Source organism: Equus przewalskii, chromosome 19, assembly GCF_037783145.1.
Source record: "Equus przewalskii isolate Varuska chromosome 19, EquPr2, whole genome shotgun sequence".
NCBI classification, from domain to species: domain Eukaryota; kingdom Metazoa; phylum Chordata; class Mammalia; order Perissodactyla; family Equidae; genus Equus; species Equus przewalskii.
Genome location: NC_091849.1, coordinates 48395624 through 48417420, shown reverse-complemented (window position 1 = coordinate 48417420; position 21797 = coordinate 48395624). Strand labels below are relative to the sequence as shown.

The window sequence follows — 21797 nt, the reverse complement described above, 5'->3', positions numbered from 1 at the left end:
TATCTACATTTGAAATCTCTGCTTTTTATGGTTTTGATGAGGTTGTTATGATTTTCCTAAATTCCTGTGATAGTGATTCACTGTTTTCTCCCAGGGTCAGTGGAAAGGTCAGCCTAGAAGTATATCGTTTGGAGTCTTTAAATGCTTTTCCAAGTAGAAGGAAACGAAGAGGTGGACAATGTTTCTCAGACTGAGGAATCAAAGTGGATCATCTGCGGCAGTGGTAGTAGTAAGAACTAATATTTACTGAGCTCTTGTTATTACACTGATTACAGCAATAAGTGTATACGGATGTCCTCACGCTACCCCTGAGGTAGTGAGGTGAGGCTTACTGATTTTATTTCTAGTTTGCAGGTGGAGTCACTGAGCTTTCGAGAGGTCATGCAATCTTCCCTTGGCCCTGCCATTGTTGGAGGCGGCCATCAGACAAGCTCTTAATGCCTAACTCTGCCTCAAAGTAAGGAGCCACAGGGCCTCTCCTGGCTGCCAAATGCAGCCTCCCTGCCTCCCCAGTGTGGATCAGGACCCTGGTGTCTGCAGGCCACATGTTAGCAGGCAAATGGGACCCCTTCTGCAGCTCCATGACTGTGTTAACAACACAAAAAGATAAAAGCCCCACCAGCACCATGCCTCCAGCTAAGGCCTAGCAATGTGTCGGGATTTGTGCATGGCATGGATTTCCTATTGTGAGCCTCAAATCAACTCAAAAGAATTTCATCACCTCCAATTGATGGATGAGAAAATCTAGGTTTAGAGATTTCATAAGCTGTCCAGTGCCGGGATTCAAATACAGGCACATTTGCTCAGGCCCTGGGTTTTTACCCACTGGACTAAGCGGCAGCCTTCTCAGGGGGCTCAAGACTATTTTCTTCCATCAGCGGATGACTTCCTGAGAGTCCCGTAAACTCACTCACATAATCCAAACCCAGAATCAGCAGAGAAGCTCATCTTGCTGTTTGGTAAACCTGCTGCCACGTCCTGCTGGTTCTAGAACCGTGTTCTATCTGCTTTTCTCTTTCTTGTAACTTTAACCGACATTTGTGAATACTTTTATAAAATTAAGTACTTTTTCTCACACTGCTAGTCGGTTTTCTCCTTTTCCATCTATCTCCATTGCACTCATACACACAAACAATACAAACATATGAACTGATGGGTTTGAAATCCAATTGTTCACTCTTTTTTTACTTTCACTGCATATTAAATAATTTTTTCTAGAATTATTTCTTCTATCACTGGAGAAAAAAATTGATCTGTGGTTATTAGACATCGCCTCAAAATTTCGGCAATAATTTCCAAGATAAAACTGTTAAAACTATTTTGATATAATATTTCTACATTAAAGCAATAGAGACTTTTGAACAAAGAAAATGTAATGTTTATTCATAATAGCTATTTCTTCTTTATGCAAATATCTTTTGGATTCTAGAATTCAGAGACCATTTCCTTGAAAAGTTATCACGGTTCACACCTCCTAGTGAATAGCAGATGCTGACAGTGAATTTTAATCTTTTTTATGTTTATTACAGATATATTTTAATCACACTGAAAAAGTGAAAATAATCCATAGTGAGGTCTTAAATGTGAGTTTTAAAGGGAGATTCTTCTAGATGGTGAAGAAAAATGGGTGATAACAGTATTTTTTCATTGTGACAACAGTGCCACCTAATGTTTGATCTAGGACTATAAAGTAAACTAAAAATTGAATTTAAATTTTCACTGAATCCTAAACTTCTATTCATATGTAGGATAAAATTTATCAGCTTAAATGTGCTTTATTAAAGCTTAATTAAAACTGAATATATTACACTTTGTTTAAAAATCAAAAGTATGTAATTCTAATTCTTCTAATCACTTCAGTATAGAAAAATAATTTCCAGCTTAGCCTAACAAAGAACAACAGGATTATTTATTCCAAATGGAAGCAGAAAACTGTGTCTCTGTTATCATTATTTATTAAAAGCAAGATTCAGATTAAATTAATCTTTTATAGGTAAATTTTATCATTATTAGTTGTAATTTAAGAGGATGATATCTCTGTGTATTAGTGAAACATATGAATTGTAATTTTGTATTTTATTTTTAAAATATAGGCTCTTATGTATGGTTATCAAGATGCATTTTCACAGAACGGAGCTCAATATATATCCAGGAATAACAGGTAATTATTCACGGTAACTCTTCTGAATGCAGATACGGGCATTTAATGTGACTAACAATTATTTGTTTCCTTAAGTGAGTTAAGCTCACCAAAGTTCTTATTCTTACTGAGAATAAGTACTTGTCAAAGTAATACAAATATAAATACCAATCTATCCTTTATCTAAATTGTCAAAAGTCTAGAGTAATAAGATCAAAATAGATGTTGTTATTTGATTTAAATAAACCCTTTAATTTATCCTATGCTTTTCTGATATTTCTAAAATAATTTTAAAATAGACTATTTTATAAAACATATTTAACTAGTTACACATATGTACTTACACAGACTTTAAAGTTTGTTAACATGGTTATTATATGGCCAAAGTGCAGTCACTTCACTTTGAAAGGGATCTGAAGCTCACATTCAAATGATTTAGCATTTTGGCTCCTGGGCACTTCTAACGGTTCCCTAAGGTGACTCAGCTCTGCCTTTCCTGTTATATGTGGGGCCAGCTCTATACCTTTCCCCAAGCAAGAGCAAGCCATCATTTATCTGTTCTTCTCTGGTTCCCCTACTTTGTTGAGCATGAGATAGGAAGAAAAGAGGATACTAATAAATCTAGGCTCCGTTTCCTTTTCTTTGTACATAGTACATTCTCAACAAATGTTTGCTTTCATCCCCATTCTTCGCTTAACTGAGTGTAACCTTATATTTCATTTACCACAGAGATTTCATTCCCTAAGTTTTCTAGATACTGGATGGAATGTTATTTTACCTTGACTTCAGACACTTCACAATCGCAGCCTCCTATGACAGAATTTGTTGATAGTTTTATGCCTAGTTTATGACCAGAGAAACTGAGGTACACAGAACATATGCATGAGGGATTTTGCCGCAGATTCTGTTAATTAATGAATGCATTATATTAGCAGCCTCATTCTCCCTTCCCTGCCCCTCACAGGGGCCAATGAGTAGCAGGCAGAAACATGCAGGTGTCAGGGGTGCTTCTTGGAAAGCTTTGGCTTCTTTGTAAAAGGGACTCAATTACTGGCTTCGCTCTTTCTTTTTCTCTTTCTTCTTCTCTTGACCATAACCTTGATGCCCATAGCTTTAGCAGTCATCTTATATCTGTTGCAGAAGGACCAAGATACTTTAAAAGTGCTGCCTCTGGTACCGTTGAGTTAGTGAATCAAATCCAGCAGCCACCTATTCCAGACTTCTTCTTACATGAAAGAAAAAAACCCCATTTAAATTACTATTCGTTGGCTTTTCTAATACTTGCAGCTGACAACCATCCCAAATGGTCTAGAAGTAGAAGTGCAGATTACAGGAATTGAGCCTCTAGGGCACAGTGCCCTGTATAAGTGCCAGGAGTAAAGTCAGTGACTGGTCTAGGTTATAAAGAAATGGCATTATGGAAGATGCAAGATCACCGAGAATTAGGCAGTCAGTCCACAAACACTTGAGTGACTATTTAACAGTGGACCATGATCAACACTGTAGGGCTCAACTGATTTAGGATTGGCCTTCGCACAAAAGAATTCAAAATCACATGAAAAAATAAATGGCTAACATAACAAGCACTTGATATATGTCAAATAGATGGGTAGGCAACAATTACTTAAATTAAAAGCATGCTTATAAATATGGACTTTGGTAGCTGCGTAGCAACTGGGTAGAGAGAAAGAGAAGGAGCATTCCAGGTGGAGGAGCGGTCTGGGAGAAAGTCCAAAAGCTGACGTTGATGAGGTTTGCTTTGTACCAGTTGTCAAGGGGTCATTAAGGAGCCAGGCTTTTGGAAGCCTCAGACTCTTTTTCTCAATCTTATGCTCACTTGGTTCTATAGATGATTTGATTTTTTATATCTAAGAATGTGATGAGCAATAGAAAGAGAAGGAAATGAGTAATTAGAGAATAAGATGATATTGGTAAATTGAGCAGAGATAATCTAAAATCTTGGGTCAAAACACAAGAAATTCTTCAGGACCAAAGACTTCAGAAAATAAAACCAAGTTCATAGATACAGAGAACACACTGGTGATTGCCAGGGGTGGGGTAGTGGGGGATGGGCAAAATGGGTGAAGGGGGCCAAAAGGTACAAACTTCTAGTTACAAAATAAATAAGTCATGGGGACGTAATGTACATCATGGTGACTATAGTTAATAATACTGTATTTCCTGTTTGTAAGTTGCTAAAAGAGTAGATCTTAAAAGTTATCACCACAGGAAAACAACTTTGTAACTGTGTGTGGTGACAGATGTTAACTAGACTTATTGTGGTGATCATTTCACAATATATATAATATAAAAAAAACTTGAATCATTATATTGTACACCTGAAACTAATATAATGTTATATGTCAATTATATCTCAATGAAGAAAGACTTCAGGCAATATAATCAATACTACTTCGAAGGCAAATAGAAAATCACGTGACTGATTCCATAAGCTATACCTGAAATCCTGACTGTGACCAAACGCTAGTCACTAGGACCTGGATGACTAGGAGCACCTAGCGGTGGAAAGTGACAGACTGATTGTAGAGGGGCGCAATGGTCTCCAGGTCCATCAGGGAGCGCTTTATTTGTCCTTTTACTTACAAGATGAACAGGCAATTCAGAGTCAGCAGCGTCTGGATTACACTCTGATACTTGGAGATTTTTGTCTGAACCGTGAAGTATTTATATTTCTGTATCCATTCGTTCTTTTATTTTTTCAACAAATATTTATCAAGGGATGATTCTGTGCCAGGAGCTGGAGAGGCAATGAAGATGCAGGGGGCTTATCCTCCCCACCTTTATCGTTTGATCGCCCACATATGTAGGACTATTGGATTATCAATAAAATTGCAGAAACACTGATGTTTACAATGCAACACACTGTTAGCTGAGGAAGTTGTAATTGTTGGAAAAAGGCAGAGAGAAGCACTTCCTGCAATGTTCAGTCGATGGCTTCAGTTCTATCTTCCCCAGAAGGTGGTGAAGAAGGACTCTTTCCTCATCCTTTCTTATGCACACAAATGTTCCATTAATTATAATTCTTATCCACATGCAATTTTCATTAAAACTGTTTCACTATGTAACCCTCAAAGATTCCTTGTTTGTCTTGCTTTTTACTTTTTCCAGTTTCATTACTTGTGTATTTCAAGATGCTTTTTTATCTAACCTTAACCTGACTCTTATTCTAAATTACATCTCCCTCTAGATTTGTTTAAAAATACTCCTTTTTTATTACTTTGTGCATCCTAAAAAATCTTATGTGTTTGCGTTTGTGTGTGTTTGGATAGGCATGGTCATTTTCTATCCAGGAGGAGTGAGGGGACAGAGTGGATATCAGGCACATAAAATATACACAAGAGTTACAAAAGAGAGAGAGAATTTTGGAGGAGAGAGAATTAGATTTAGGAAATCACAGAAGACATATGAGGAAACCAGAGAACCTACAACTGGCTCTAGAAGTCTGGAAGTGCACTTGATTTCTTTAAAAGTAGTTTAAATACAAACCAGGTCTCAATGAGTCTTCAATTTTCTGTACTTGAGTAGGCCTGATTTCCTCTTCTTAGGCAATTGATTAATGGCCTGTGTGTGGAGATGTGGAAGCAAGAAACTCCTCTTGCCATGCATAGGCCAAATTAGCTTCCCATTTCATGGGTTTTGTACTTGGTTTCCGCACAGAAACATTGGACCATGAAGAGTAGCCCCACCTGGACTTTCACTGGAACACTTTTCTAGTTGAAATAAATAGTGAAGACATTCCTCAGTCCCATGTGAAGCCTCCACAGCCCTAGATCGACTCAGCATCCATAGTGAGGATTCAAAGGTAAACATTACTGACATGACATGCTGATAGCGATGGGTGGAAAAGTGGACCTCAACCCATTTATCGGACCATTTTAAATCCTTTTACATAAACCTGCTCTCATGTAGATAAATATTTGAAAGTTTTAATCTTTAAGAGCATATATTGAAGAAAAGACACAATGTAATGGGCTAGAAGTATGGAAAAGAATTTGATTATGGAGCATTTTTTATTGGGTTTACTTTTCCTGCCCTCACTTTAAGGTAAGTATTTTTGCAATATGAATGTGACACAATGATGCTTCCTATAGCCTTCATAGCATGCCTTTTAAGTGATTTTATAACAAAGTAAAGTTGCAGCATTCTTTTTTTGCTTTTTTCTCCCCAAATCCCCCCAGAACATACTTTTATATTTTAGTTGTTGGTCCTTCTACTTGTGGCATGTGGGACACTGCCTCAACATGACCTGATGAGCAGTGCCATGTCCACACCCAGGATCCGAACAGGAGAAACCGTGGGCTGCCAAAGCAGAGTGTGCGAACTTAACCACTCAACCACAGTGCCGGCCCCTGAAGCATTTTTGTCTTTAATTATTTCAACATTTTTTTCTTTTTTGGTAAGGAAGATTGGCCCAGAGCTAACACCTGTTGCCAATCTTCCTCTTTTTGCTTGAGGAAGAGTGGCCCTGAGCTAACATCTGTGCCCATCTTCCTCTATTTTGTACGTGGGATGCTGCCACTGCATGGCTTGATGAGTGGTAGATGTCCACACCCAGGATCCAAACCTGTGAACCCGAGCTGCTGAAGTAGAGCACACTGAACTTAATCACTATGCTACTGGGCCGGCCCCTCAACAAATATTTTTGAGTGCCTTCTGTGTACCAGATATTGTTGGATCCACTAGGGATATGAAAGTGAACAAAATAGACAAAAATCCTGCCCTACAGGGGCTAATTCTTTCTGTAGGAAAAGAGATGATAAAATAAATAACTAAAATAGGTGATATTTTACATACTGATAAACACTATGGAGAAAAATAGAGCATGGTAGGGGGTAGGGAATCTGTCAGGCATGGCAAGTTTAAACAGAGTAGTCAGGGTAGGCCTCACTGAGCAGGGGTATTAGAGTAAGCACCTAGAAAAGAAGAGGGTTTGAGCCCTGTGGATACTTGTGGAAACGGTCACCCAAGAAAAGAGAGAATTTGATGTCAAAATCATGTAGGCCATTGAGGGTTTGGGGCAGAGAGAAACTTGATAAAACTGGTATTCTGACTGCTGATTTGAGAATAGACTAAAATAAGGCAAGGGAAGAAGTAGGAAGATGAGTAAGGATGCTCTTGTAACATTCCTGGTGAAAGATGATGATGCATGGAGCAGGTTCACGGGGCGGGACAGGGGTGGTGGTGGTGATAAGTGGTAAGATTCTAGATACATGGAGAATACAGAGTCAGTAGGAGAGACTGATGGACTTGATGATGTAAGCTGTGAGAGAAGTGATTCTAAGTATTTGGTCTGAGCAACTGGAAGGATGGAGTTGCTGTTGCCATTGAGTGAGATAGAGAAGACCTTGCAAAGAATGGGTTTAAGGAAGGAGACCTGGAACTCATTTTGGGGCATATTAAGTTTAAGATGCCTGTTATCAATCTAAGTGGAGATCTTAAGTACCAGCTGTACACAGGAGTCAGAGTACAAGGAGAGTTCAGAGGTGTTTATATAAATTTTAGACTATAAAGATAGTATTTAAAGTCACTAGACTGCAAAAAATCACCAAGGCAGTAAGTGAGGATAGAAAAAAGGGCCAAGGACTGACCTTTGACACACTCACAATTTAAGAGGTCAGGGAGGTGAGAAAGAACTAACAAAGGCTGGCATGTCTCCTGGAATGAGTGAAGCCTACTCCATACTTCCAGTCTGGCTGGAGCAGAAGGACAACAATGTTGCTCATTTGACAAAATAATCAAATTTTGTGACAGTAAGTAAAATTTTGTTGCATAGTAAGTTTGCAGCCTGATAACAACCCTTGCATGTAGACTCTTACTGATTAGGCATATGGCAAATGAATACAGCATATTATTTTACGATGATTTCCCAGGGATGTGAACTATATACTCTAGCTTGCCCCCTGACCATATAAACACTAGAAAAATAACTATTTTCACTCATGGGCCCTGTTGCTTATGAACAAGTAAAAAATTGTTTTGTGCTCTGGCTGTCATTAAATGGTTGACAGATTTGGGAATGGGATGTAACAAGATGTCCATAGTTATCCAAGGCAAGTTCTTCCTCTTGTACAAAATACAAATCAGTCATCCTATGGAGGTTTATCAAACCGTGTACCTGGTAAAACAAACTGGTGAGTAAATGGCATGAGCCTCCTACTTCTATAATTGGACCAGATTTGCTACATGCATTTAAAAAAGCCAGACCATTTTATAAAACATGGCATCGATTTTTTCTGCACACAGGAAAAAAACATTCTTGAAAACCATTTCTTCTAAGCTCCAGAAAGCTCACCCTGATGCAAGGAGGTAACTTACTAAAGTATTAAGTGTAACTTATTCTTTTCTCCATCAGATGTCATTTTAAGCAGGAGCTGAAAATGACAAAATGAGACTCCATTTGGAGAAAAAGAAAACTTGCACACTTGGCATGTAGACAGTTGAGAAGAAGAATACAATGCAGAAAGCGATATTGTCAAAGAACTTTGTAACAGGAAGGTGGACAGTTTATGAGATGACACTGCGATCAGTTATACATGTGATATTGAGTCTGAAAAAGCCAGTGTCATTTGAAGATGCAGATATAGAGCCGTCAGGCTGTGGAGCAGGAAGATGGGAGCTCCCCCTCTAATGATGGAGAAATTCCACTTTCAGAATCCTGTTTGTGTATAGACATCTCATTCTGAAAACAATGTAGACAAATTGGGAAGCAGTCAGAAGCAATGCAATACCATGATAAAGAGCCTGAGGAGCAGGGACCCGGGATCCTGAGCAATTAAGCCTGAATGTAAAACTGACTCAGCATCAGCACAGCATGAATGTAACTGCTAGAAAAGCGTAAAAGCTGAAGAAAGATTGTCACTGAAAGTAGGACAATATTAGAAAATCAATTTCTTTTTCTTCTAAATGACAATGCTACCGTGAACTTGTCTTTCCAGGGAAATGGCACAACACGCAGAGTTTGATTCAATTGAGACGACTTCTACCTGGAAACCCACTCTGACCCCAACGGTGGTAAAGAAGACCATTAAGAATTCTGAGATCTGTCAAATTTCTGGGAGATGAATGGTAGTGCACAGCATAATCTGGCAACCAAGAGAGTGAAAATAATAATAATAATAATAATACCCTTTATATGTACAGGTACTGTTTTAAATACTTTACATATATTAACTTCTTTAATTCTCACACATTTTATGTGCTACATATTAATATTATCCTCATCTTGTAGATGAGGGAACTGAGGCACAGCGGGTAGTAGGGATTACAGCTGGGGTCCAGGCCCTGTGCTTCCAGAGCTGAGTGCTTCACCTCCAAGCTGTGCTGCTGCTCCGTAAACTCACATTCTTCACATCTGAAGGATGTTATCCCCTCCTCCTCCCTCCAGACAAATGGTTCAGCCCTTGCCCTGAAGTTCTTGGAGGGCTGTTATATTCCCTTTCCGTAGTGATAAGCCCATATAAGACAGAACTGGCAGGTGTGACATCAGGAGATGACTCGGAGTCACAGGGAGTCTCCCCAGTGGCTGCAACTAACTTAAGTCAGGCAGCTGTGAATTGGTTTTGGATGATTAAGAATGAACTTGATAGGTTCAGTTGTACATAAACTAAATAATTGTGCAGAAAGTCAGGTTAGCATGGTTAGACTTTAGTATCAGAACTAATTATGAATCCTTACTTTTCTGCATTGGGGATAAGTTGCTCAACTTCCCATAGCCTCACTTTTCTCATCTGTAATTTGAGGATGATGGTGTTTACCTGGCCAGATGACTATAAAAGTTTCAGTAAACATATATATTAAAATAATTTATCATTCCCCACAAATAGTAGGTTCCGTAGGAATATAACCTATTAGTGTTCAAGGGCGTAGGTCTAATCCTATCCAGGCATAAAAGAAGCAGAGCTCAGCCAAAGAATCTTTAGCACTTGAGGCATGGGAGTTGTGATTTAGTAAGCAGAGGCCATGCCCATATAAAACCTGGGATGGGAAGAGCACAGACCACACTGGAAAGATCAGTGAAGTTATGAAAGTCTGAAACTGGAACAGCGTGAAGAATGTGACTAGGACTGTGTTCAAAGGTGCATTAAGGCAAATTCCTTTGATAGCAAGTGTCCCTTTCAATATCATAGCTTTAGGTTGTTTAGACAGCACCACTTTTGAGTTATTTCACTCTTAAAGAGTCTTAGTCCATCAATAGTTGTTTTCTTTTATTTAGAAGAGGGCTACATTACATTATCTTCAACTTAGGGCTCTTGGTATAGCATAAAATTAAAGCACAGAGCATAGACCGAGACAGACCAGGGTTTTAATACTCATTAGCTTTGTATAGTTGATGAGGTTATTTAACCCCTCTGTGTCTAAAAATAAGGCTCAAAATAGCTGCCTCAAAAGGGTGCTAGGAAGATGAGACAAGATGGTATAAAGGGCTAAATATTATATATCACCATTTAGAAGAGCAAACACGTTTGGACTTTTTCAATTCCATCCCGGATTCTTATTGTGCTAACAGAAGTGTATGGGCTTAGGAGGGAAAGGAGAGCAGTGAGAAAGATTTTAAAGTTGAAAATTGTATAAACTTAATAAGCATAGAACGATTATTTCATTTTACCTCAGCACCATTTACGTAAATATTTGAATTTGGGGCTCTTTTTCTAAACTCTCAGCGTCTCTCTGTATCTACTCCTTTTCAAGATGCAGGATAGGGAGGGTTTTTAGGTAGTCATGGCGGAGGGAGGAGAGATCTGGGTTCCCCTGTTGGCTTGCAAATTTGTTCTGATCTCCAAGAAATCTGGCTGCTCCAGACGCATCCCCAGATGTGGAGGTATGGCTCAACCTAGCTTGTTCTTTCCTCCTTGATGATGTAGATTGTCATTTCCTCTCTTTTTCCTGCATCATGAATTTCCTCTTTACTTCATAATTCCCATCAGTAATTCTTTCTTCAACAAACACATAACTCCTTTGATCTCATATCCTCACCTGACTAGCATCCCAATTCTCTTCTCCCCTTTACAGCAAAACATCTGTGAAGATTTATCTCTGATCTCTCTCTTTAACTCCCACCAAAGCCAGACTTCGTTCCCCAAAACTCCGCTGGCATTGTCCTTATCCATGTCACCAATGACCTCTGTGGAACTAAATCCAATGGCCAATCTTAAGACTTATTTTGCTGGACCCATCAACAGCATTTGACAAAGATGATCACCCCCTCATCCCTGAAATACTCTTTTCAACAGGCTTCCAGGGCACCTCATTCCCCTGACTTTTTTTCCAATTTCATGGAACGCTTCTTTTCATCTTGGTTTCTCTTCATCTTCCACCCTTTTAAATATTGAATTATATTTGGATTACTCTTTTCCCCTCTTTTTTTCCTCTATTTGTTCTAATCTGTTGGTGATTTCGTCCAGTTTCATGGCTTTAAATATGATATATGTTGATGACTCACAAATTTATATCTTTGTCCAAGACCTCATTCCTGAAGTTCAGTCTCAAAGGTGTAACTATCTCCTTGACATCTCTTCCTCAGTGTCTAAGAAGTATCTCAAACTTAACAGAGTTGACAGGAATTACTGACCTTCTCTCCACTGCAAACCATTTCTCTCCCAGTTTTCTCCTCAGCAAATGATAATTCTGGTTTTCTAGTTGTTCAAGTCAAACACTTTGAAGTCAATTTTCACTCCTATCTTTCTGTTAAACCTCATATTCTAATCCATCGGCAAGTGCCTTCAGTTCTACCTTCACCATATCCACATCAAATCACTTACCAGGATCTAATCTCTCTCATCACCTTTGCCATCACCTTTATCACCCTGGTTGAAGCCACAGTCATTTCTTGCCTAAGTTATTATAGTATCCTCCTACATGGTCTCTCTGCTTTTGCCTTTACTCCCTTCGGTCTATCTACAACCCAGCAGATCCTTAAAAGGTAAGTGAGAGAAGCCATTCTTCTGTGAAAACCTTCTAATATCAGAGCAAAAGCAAAGTCTTCGTGTTATCCTCAATGCCCTGACAGATCTGATCTCTTACCATTTACTCTCCCTCTCTCATTCTGTCCTACTGCCAACGGCCTCCTTGAAATGCTAGCCATACTTCCATCTCAGAGCCTTTGCCGATGCTGCTGTTCCCACTGCCTGGAACATTCTTCCTTCAGATATCTGCATTGTACACTTTTTTAGGTCTTCCAGAAACACTATCTTCTCATTCACGCTTTCCCAGAGTACACTTCCCAAAATTATACGCACAACACCCTTTAGCCTCTTTCTTCTTTATTGTATTCCAGAGTGCTTGCCACTCTCTGACGCATTAAATTTTATGTTTATTTATTTGTTTTTTGCTTACTGTTATTGTTTTATTGATCTATTTTAATTTTTGGCCTCGAGGCACTAGGGTGTAAGTACCAAGACAATGAGGATTGATTTATCTTTTCCATTTTGCTTAGTCATATATCCCAAGGATGTAGAACAGTGCCTGACACAAAAGTATTTGTTCAGTGAATTAATAAATAGATGGCAGTCTCACTATGACTTGAACTTTTCCTCCTACATGGAATACCTCCCTGCTTATGTAAAACTTTTAATACCCAGTTCTAGTCTCCCCTCATTCATAAAGCCTTTGTTGGACTCTTTCTTTCCTCTGTATACTGAAATATAATGCTATTTTTTAACCACAATTCACTTGGACATTAAACTCTCTCTCTTCTCTTTCTGTATATTTATTTCTATCTATAATTATATGTATATATTTCATGTGGTATGGTGTTATCCCCCAACCAGATCACATGTGGAATCCAAGTCATATTTCTTTCTTATCTGATTTCCTGTCATTGGTCTTCTGCCACTCCCCACGCAATTCCCCCAGGATTATGGAACTCAGTAAGCTCATAATGGATGAACAAGTAAATGAATGATTCAAATTCTGTCCCAATCACTCAGGAAAAGTTTCAAATAAATGGATCCTGGGGAAAGTACATCTGCCTTCTTTTTGGACCTTTTATGTAAAAATTAAAGATTTCATATTTAGCATTTGGAATGTATCTTCCAATTAAAATAGAGAAAGTAAGCTTTGCATTCTAAAGATAAAGTAATAACTATGGAAACACTTCAAATTCATTTGGCATAATACCTGGAAAAGTCTAAAAATAAGCCTCACGGGCAGAAAAAATACATAAGATTTTCATAAACATTGATAACCACTCCACTTCTATTTTTAGAAAAATCTACAGTTCAAAATTTCTATGTGTAGTAAATAACTGGGAAAATGTTTTACCTCATATGTATTGTATAGCCTTTTTAAATAAACAGAAAACAATTAGCTACCATTACCAAAGCAGTCAATTATCTAGAATGTTTGTGCATTTAATTTCAGCTTTCTAGAGGTGCATGGTCTACCCAGGCAAAAGACAGAAAGAGACGGAGTGAATGGATGCACTTGAAGAATCCGTAGAGAGGGTCCAGAAACCACATATTTGAGGACTATTTTTCTAGTGGAAATGTGGAGAACAGACTTGATAAGGCAAAAAGGGAGACTAGTTTGGACTCTACTACAGCACAGCAAGATTAAATGATTATGGCTTGGACTAGGGTGAGATGGCGTAGGAACAGAGGGAATGTGTTGGAGAGCCATTTAGAACATGCTTTTCAGGGCCTGCTGTGGAAAGATGAAAGTTTCTCAGGTGACTCTTCAGCATCTGGTGATGCCATCATGGAGATAGGATCAACAGAAGAGGTTGTAGGTTGGAAGAGAACATATACTTTGTATTTGACATTGAGTGTGAGGTACTTTAGAGGCATTCCAGTGGTGCTATCAAGCAGGAAGGCAATCTCATTTCTGCAGGCTTGACTTGGTATTCATCAGCATGGAGCTTGTACTTAAGGTGGTGTACATGGAGGAAGTTTCTTAAGGAGGGAGTGCAGATTGGGAAAGGAGAAGGGCTGGGCCTCAATCTTGAGAAACGTCAACATTTTTTGAACAGGTCTAGAGGTGAAAAGTCAAATAAGGACTAAAAAGGATCATTGAATTTAAAACCATAGAGATTATTGCTGACTTTAGTGAAATCTGTTTGGTTGAATAGGGGGATTGAGATAAGAGTTGGTTGAAGAATGAGTGGAAGAAGAAGAACTGTACCAAGAAAGTATAGAATGCTTTAAGAAATGTGAAGAGGACCTGAGCAAGTAGCGAAAAAGTAGCACTTGAAGGAGACATTAAGGACAAGCAGATTTTTTTCCCCTTCCTTCCTTTTCTCCCTCCCTCCTTCCCTCTCTCTCTTCCTTTATTCCTTCTTTCCTCCCTTACTCCCTTCCTCCTTCCTTCCTTCCATCCAATATGGGAGCTATTGAATCATGTTTTCTGTCAACAGAAGGGTACAGCTGATTAGAGTAACTGGGTTGTGAATGAATCTTGAGGTGGTTTGAGGGCACAGGATTCAGGGCACAGGTAGTGGGCTGATGCCTTGAGAGGACAATCATCCACCACACAAGAAGGGAGAAGAAGGCAGAAGAAGGAGTAGGAAGCCAATGGCTTCAACCTGTGCTATGAAATAATAATGGGAGAATTTTCCAGGTGACCTAATCTGTACAAAACCTTTCATCACATTCAGAGTTGCTGCTGAAATTTCTCAGGCTCAAATATGGTAAAGAGAAATATGGAAACAGGAAAGAGAAAAAGTAGGGAAAAAGTAGATAGAGCTATTGATTCTGTCCAGAAATTAGACCATGGAATTTAAACTGTTAAAATGAAAATCAGATGGTCTCCTTCCTTCGTTGTCATCCAGCTCTTCGATCACTCTTCCACACACTGCTTATCATTTCACAAAGTATCTATCATGTCTAGGCAGGGTATAAATATTTTAAATCCAGTAAAGAGGAAAAAGCGCTCACTTGCAATGGATGAAAACTCTCAAGACTAACACAGGATAGGAAGGGATGTTCTTTTAATGTAGCTGTGGTATGTTTGGGTTTCCCTGGTCTTTTCTTACAGATGTGTGAAGCTTTGCAGTAATGCCCCGAAGCCTGCTTGGTAGATTAAGAGTTGGTTTTCTCTCAGATCCATCTCACTGGTTCCTATAGGAATAATATTCAAGACCATATTCATGCAACATAGGACAAAATTAACATATCTTTATATATTGGCTACCCTGCCTTTATCACCTCAGATAATGTATGGTGGATGATAATTACAATAATTGCTGTTTGCATTTGTGTGTGTTCTACACTGTGCCAGGAATTTACAGACTTTCATTGTTTATTATCCTCTTAACAACCTTATGAAATACCTATTATGATTCTCATTTTACAGAAAATTAAGGCTTAATAAATTTGCTGAAGAATGAGGAAGAGGAGGAAGAGGAGCAGAAGAGGAAGAAGAAAGGAAGAAGCGACTTTCTAGAGACCATCCAGCTGGGATTCCAACTCAGGTTTTGCAGCTTTGGCTCTGAAACCCGTGCTCTTTCCAGAGGCACACACATATGGAAAAGGAAGAAGGCTCCAGCCCAGGACAACTGAACACTGTGACTTTCCCACTCTCAGTAGGGACCTAAAGGGAAGAAACTTCTGAAGGGACATTGAAGGAGCAGTTACGTAGAGAACAAGCCCTTTTATTACAACTTACACTGGATCTCCTTCTTGCCCTAAAGAAGCCATTGACATCAACCTGGTTTTCAAAACAAGCTATTGACTTAATGTCATGTTGTCTAAAACCATCGCCTTGACTTCTGTCTTCAGAGTCCAGCCAAAGGATATTTTTTTGTTCAAGCTTGAAATCAGAATTCCTTTAAGCTTGTTAAGATTTGAATCACTCAGTGTCAGAAAAAAAAAATTTCTCCCAAAGCCTTTCTTCAAATATAATATAGTCACAAGTATCTGTTTTTGTTTTGTTGGTATTCTTTCCTTCTGTAAAAACTAAAGAGAGCATTCCTTAGATCCCAGGAATAGCTCTGTCCTTTTACAGAAAGAGACATAGACATTTGACACTTGGTGGATTAAAGTTGGAAACACTGTAAAATAATTTAAAAATAGGCAGTGTTCATTTTTCTCTGCAAAACACCTGCATGTCAGCAGAAGTCTTCATTTGGTTTTTGTGTATGGTTGCTAAAGTTCTGAGTTACACCCATTCAAAAACACTGAAGTGACTTTAACCAAGTTTCAAAGATCCTTCACCAGCTAGTAAATGAGAGATAGCTCTGATCTCTGCACAGACACATCCTCCTTCTATTTCTTCTAGTCATTCATTCAGCAAATATTTCCTTAACACTTATGTGCCATGCATAGATGGCTTACATACATACATACATACATGGATGTAGAAATGAATAAATAGTCCCGCAATGCACAGAATTTCACAGTCTAGGGGAGCAGGCCAATAGCTAAGAGGGCAATCTCACGCTGCCTGGGGCACAGAGCACCAATGCCTGATCTAGAGGAGAATGGCAGGGTGGTGAGGGTAAGGGACAGGTTAAGGACAACTTTCCTAAGTAGTCAAGATCAGAGCCAAGTTTTGAATGATGAAGGAGGTAGCCAGGCATTAAAGGGTGAAAGGATCTTCCATACAAAGATAACAACAGATTTCAAAGCATGATCTAAGCTTAAGAGGATGGCCTTTGGAACTCTCCCTCACTTTGAATTTGTTATTTATTATCTGTGTGACTTTGGGCAAGTTACATACCATGCTGTGCCCTCATTTTTCTCATCTGTAAAATAGCAGTAATAGTAGTACCTATTGCAAAGTGTTATTGTGAGAATAAAATACTATATGTAAAGCACTTAGAGCAGTGCCTCACGTGTCCTAAGCACCATATAATCATTTGCTTGTATTATGTATGTAGGTGCGAGTGAGCAGTTAAGGTTCATTCAAACTACTGGCGAAAGTGTGTGTGAGCTGGAGAAGTGAGTACAAGGAGGCCGAAAATGGTAAATGGGAGTTGATTTGATCTAGAAAGAGAAATGAAAAATCAGAGGTTTGCATTTGTTTACTCATTTACTGTTGTCTTTTTTTCCTGATAAGTCGTTATCAAATTGATCAAATGAAAAGACATATTGCCAGTTCAAATATGCAATTATTCCCCCTAGTGAGCTCCATGACTTATTTCCTAGACAGACACCATTTTTAGAACAAACTCTGGTTCACTGACACCCTATGTTATGCTATATTCCCAGGGCTAAACATGATTTAGGAGGTAAGGGAATTCCTTTCTACTTGAACATGGATTCTACCTAGGAATCCAGAGTCCAGGTGGTGTTTTTGCTGTTTCCATAAAGCGTAATAATTCTTGCCTCAAGTCTTGCTTCCCAAAGTGGGGCGGAGTCCTGGATCATCCATGAGCAGCATGTTTAGGTAATTATCACACTCTCCCTATTCCCCTATAGCCTCATCTAACATGCCAGGCATTCTCCCCAACTCTCTCACAGTAGACCAATTTTGTTAAAATAACTCTTCCCGGGGGCTAGCCCAGTTGCCAAGTAGTTAAGTTCACGAGCTCTGCTTAGGTAACCTAGGGTTCGCCAGTTTGGATCCTGGGTGTGGACCTACACATCGCTCATCAGGCCATGCTGTGACAGCATCCCACATAGAAGAACTGGATTGACTTACAACTAGGATATACAACTATGTACTGGGGCTTTGGGGAGAAAAAAATAAAACAGTAAGATTGGAAACAGATGTTAGCTCAGGGCCAATCTTCCTCATCAAAAAGCATTAAAAAAATCAGAATATGCCGATAATCCTAGAGCAGGAGCTAAAAAAAAAAACCCTTCCCAAATGGTGTGTTGACTGAGTCCTTATTACATCCACTGCCCTCCAGTCCATCCTGTTATTCCTTCCAGTCCATGTGCTTCTCTAAAGTCGAGAGTCCATCTGGAGGGGCGGATGAGGATTCTGGAATCCAATAGAACTTGCAACACTAGGCTAATGTTTTTAATATGCCTTAGTCTCCCTGTATCATTGAGGATGAGAGTTCAAATTTCACCTTCTGTATGAAAACCAGGATAGTGAATGAAAATATTCTATTGAACTTAAAATTGAACACATCCCCAAAGAGACTACGTAGATTCCTATAAAGCTAAGCAGATGAAACTTTTCCCTTCTTACCATCAGAAAATCGAGAAGGAAATTTAAGATTTTATAAAATCTCTGGATAAAAGCTTACTTTTCTCTCAGGCTAATTCAAACCTAGGTGTACTTCCCACAGGCACACAAGGGCCTAATATATGGCTCATTGTACTAGACCACCCCTTGAATCCATACTGTACACAGAGTCGGGCAGCTCTGAATCCAAAATCTGGCTCCGTGCTTCTTAACTGTGTCATTGAGTAAGTTATGTAAGTTCTCTAGGTACTGCTTCTTCATCTGTAAAATTGGGCTAAAAGTACTTAATTTTTAGGGTTGTTAGAGTCATGTGTAAAGACAACTAGTGCATTATCTGGTACCTAACACATGTTCAAGTGATGTTATTTAGTCTGCAACTAAATATTGTATTGATAAGAAGGAAGTACATAAATAAAGCCTTTGTTGGGCCAAGTCTCACTTAGGAATATCTCACTCTAATAAGTGGATGAATGACATTTTGAAGAGTTAATTTAGCATGCCACTACTAATAATAAGATAATAATAAAATAATGATAGGTATTAATATTATTCACCAGTTGCAGTTCTTACTCTTAGGCACATAGGAAGTTTGCATTTCTTGCTACCCTTGTGGTTTGATGGGACCAAGTGTCTTGGCTCTGGCCAATTAATTGTGAGCAAAGGTGATGTGCATTTCTTCTGGGCCGGGGTGTTCAAGTGTTGACTCAAGACCCTTCAAAGTTCTCTTCTCTTTAGTACACCAACCATGAATTTCCAAGATGGTAGCTACTCCATTAACCAGGGTCCATGAACAACTCTGATGAGTGGAGCTTCTCTGCCAAAGGAACTATAGCATGAGTGAGAAATAGCATCTTGTTTTGATGCTTAAAATATTGGGGGTGATTGTTACATAGTTTAATATAGTCTATCCCAACTGATAAAATTATAATGACAATAATAACATTTATGGCATGGTTCTTATGTGTCAGACACTTTGTATTGATGCTTCTAATCCCTTTAGTAGTCCTATGATGCCTGTAGATTATCACCATCTTTCCACTTTTATAGATGAGGAAACAGGTGTAGGGAGAAGCTAAGTAGCTGTCCAAGGTGACAAAAACTTCTGAGTGGCAGAGCCAGGATTCGAACTCAGACACTTCAACTTTGAAAGTTGTGCTCTTCACCACTGAGCTTATTTCCTCTTGTGCAACTTCCAGAGATGATTTACTTAGAGTCATGGAATGGTTTGGCAAAAAGTTTAATAAATGTCTATATTTCTATCTCTGGTAAAGTTTGATTCCAAGGCTGGTACACTTTGTTCTTTATTAAGAGGAAAAGAGCCAAGAGCTTTCAAGGATCTTTTGCCTTTTCTGAGCCAAGAATTATAAATGTAAAGCTTTTTTTAAATTTCCATAGCTTTGTGAATTCTGTAAGTCAAAAAGGGCTTTTTCTGCTTGGGGATTTCATTGGTTTGGTTACCTGTCTGACTCTCCAGCCTTTTTGAATGATGTAGTCACCCCATCTGACACCATCTGTCTCACTGATTGTATAATTCCTGAGTGTCATTAGATTCTCTTATAAACCAGTTTATTCTGGTGTTAAGCCGTTCTATTTTTACCTAGTGTCTGGTTGTTGCTATTGGTGGTGGGTTCCTCTTTGTTTGTTTTCTGTTATTGAGGAAAGGGAGGGGGACTCCTTTCCCTGTGCCCATGGCCTTAGGTGACCATCCTGAGGTTCCTCTCTCACCACAGCCTCAGGCTTGCATTCGCATAATAATAGATAGTGCTGGTAGCTGCCACAAGACCGGGAAAAGCATTCCAATTCTCTTGTCAACTGTGTCTGAATTTCTTTTTTAAAACAGAAATCTCTGACAGATCTCACCATGGACCTCTGATTAGCCAGATGACATGTAGATAAGATTTCGAGACCTACTACAGGGAATGCAATTGTGGGGTCTGTCACCAATCTTCTTTTCATGCTGAAACTTCTTCATTTGAATGTGTCAAGAGGGCAAATCTCTAACAAAGGAACTGCAGTGAAAGCAATTTCAGAGCCCCCCACAAGGCAGAAGAGACGGAGTCAGAAATAGACGCGATCATGACAACAGCAGAGGTGAAGGTGCAGCCTGAAAGCCCGCATGGCCCACCAAGACATCGCAGAATCAGAGTTCCCTATGGTGGGAAGCCCCATGCAGCCCCAACCTCTGGTGGCTCTCTGGTCCAGATCTTTGTTCCCAGATTGGCAGAAACATTTTCTACTTTTTCACAGGTAACCAGGAAACGAAATGCACAGTCTCTTTCCACATGCCTTTTCAATGTACTAGTCAAGAAGTTATTGCTTATATATTACTTAAATCTCTCCAGATGTCATTTAGACATTCATGCTTCTTACTACACCTGAGAGATGAAAAAAATAAAAGGTTATTTTCTTCTTCTACTGCTTGCCGAGGTCGAGACTCACATTTAACTGTTTGTAATGAGATGAAGCCACAGACTGTCCAAATTTCTTACTAGACATTCCCTTCAATAGCTTCCTTCATCTCTCCCTATCTGCTTTTGCTTCTTTCATCATAATAGAAAGTTCTTATGCAAGATTGTGACAAACTAGCTGTTCTACACCTCTGCAAAGGACAGATCGAGACAAGATGGATTTTAATTATTACCAAATTCAGATGAGGCGCAAGGAAATCCAGATGAATTTCCTAAGTTATATGACATGGGAGTGAGCTAACCAGGGACATTATAAAGTTTGCTTGACTTGGTTACATAGAATCAGAAACTTCAGGAGTTGCAAGATCTTCTAGTCAAGTATCATATTTGTCCATATAAGGAAACTGAGGCCAGACAGTCTAAATGGCTGGCAGATTAGTTATGGAAGCATGGAATAACACTTGAACTCTGAAGGCAGGATGGTCTGGGTTCAAATGTGGACTTTGTACTAATTTGTGGCAGGGATACAACATTCTTGAGCTTGTTTTCTCATCTAAAAAATATGCACAATAGTACTTGCCTCTCAGGGCTTTGGCGAGAATTGAAGAGTACTGGGGATGAAAACCTTTTAAAAATAGTGACTTCGCTAGGTAGTTACTAAAGACCCTCTATCAAATCAAATTTCGACCATGTTCGTATGACGCAACATTGCCTCTTCTTCCTGCAGAACAGAAACTCCTGACCTCTGGACAGTGGCCTCTTTTAACTCGAAGGTAGCATCTTTTCGAATCAAAGAACCAATCTTTCATTGCAAAAATTAGGCCTGAGCATGGTCATACTTTGCCTGTAGAATGTGAGAGAGAAGAAATCCATTAACATAGCTCAATCCAAAATTAAGGCTTCTCTTTATTCGTTTTCCATTAACAATGGAGGATGAAGTAAGGTCAAGACATTGATGTGCCTTCCATTCACCCACCAATCTCTAGTGAGAAGAGGGGCAGATGAAGATTTTGTAGGACCTAAATCTTCAATAATTTTGGAGTCTGTTTTAAGAGAAAGAGTATACAATTAGGAATACAACATTAGGTATAAATGCAGCTATTTATTTAGAATGAGAAAAGAAATTGAAACAAATTATATATTTTTAAAAAAGCTGA

General features: G+C 39.0%; 1 long non-coding RNA gene across 1 annotated transcript; it reads left to right on the top strand.

Annotated features, from left to right (window-relative positions):
• Nucleotides 1–347: 347 nt before the first annotated feature.
• LOC139077177 (uncharacterized) lies at nucleotides 348–9301 on the top strand. Its single transcript, XR_011529504.1, has 4 exons — nucleotides 348–457; nucleotides 2094–2161; nucleotides 5819–5963; nucleotides 9097–9301. It is a non-coding gene; the product is annotated as an uncharacterized lncRNA (long non-coding RNA).
• The last annotated feature ends 12496 nt before the right edge of the window (nucleotides 9302–21797 follow it).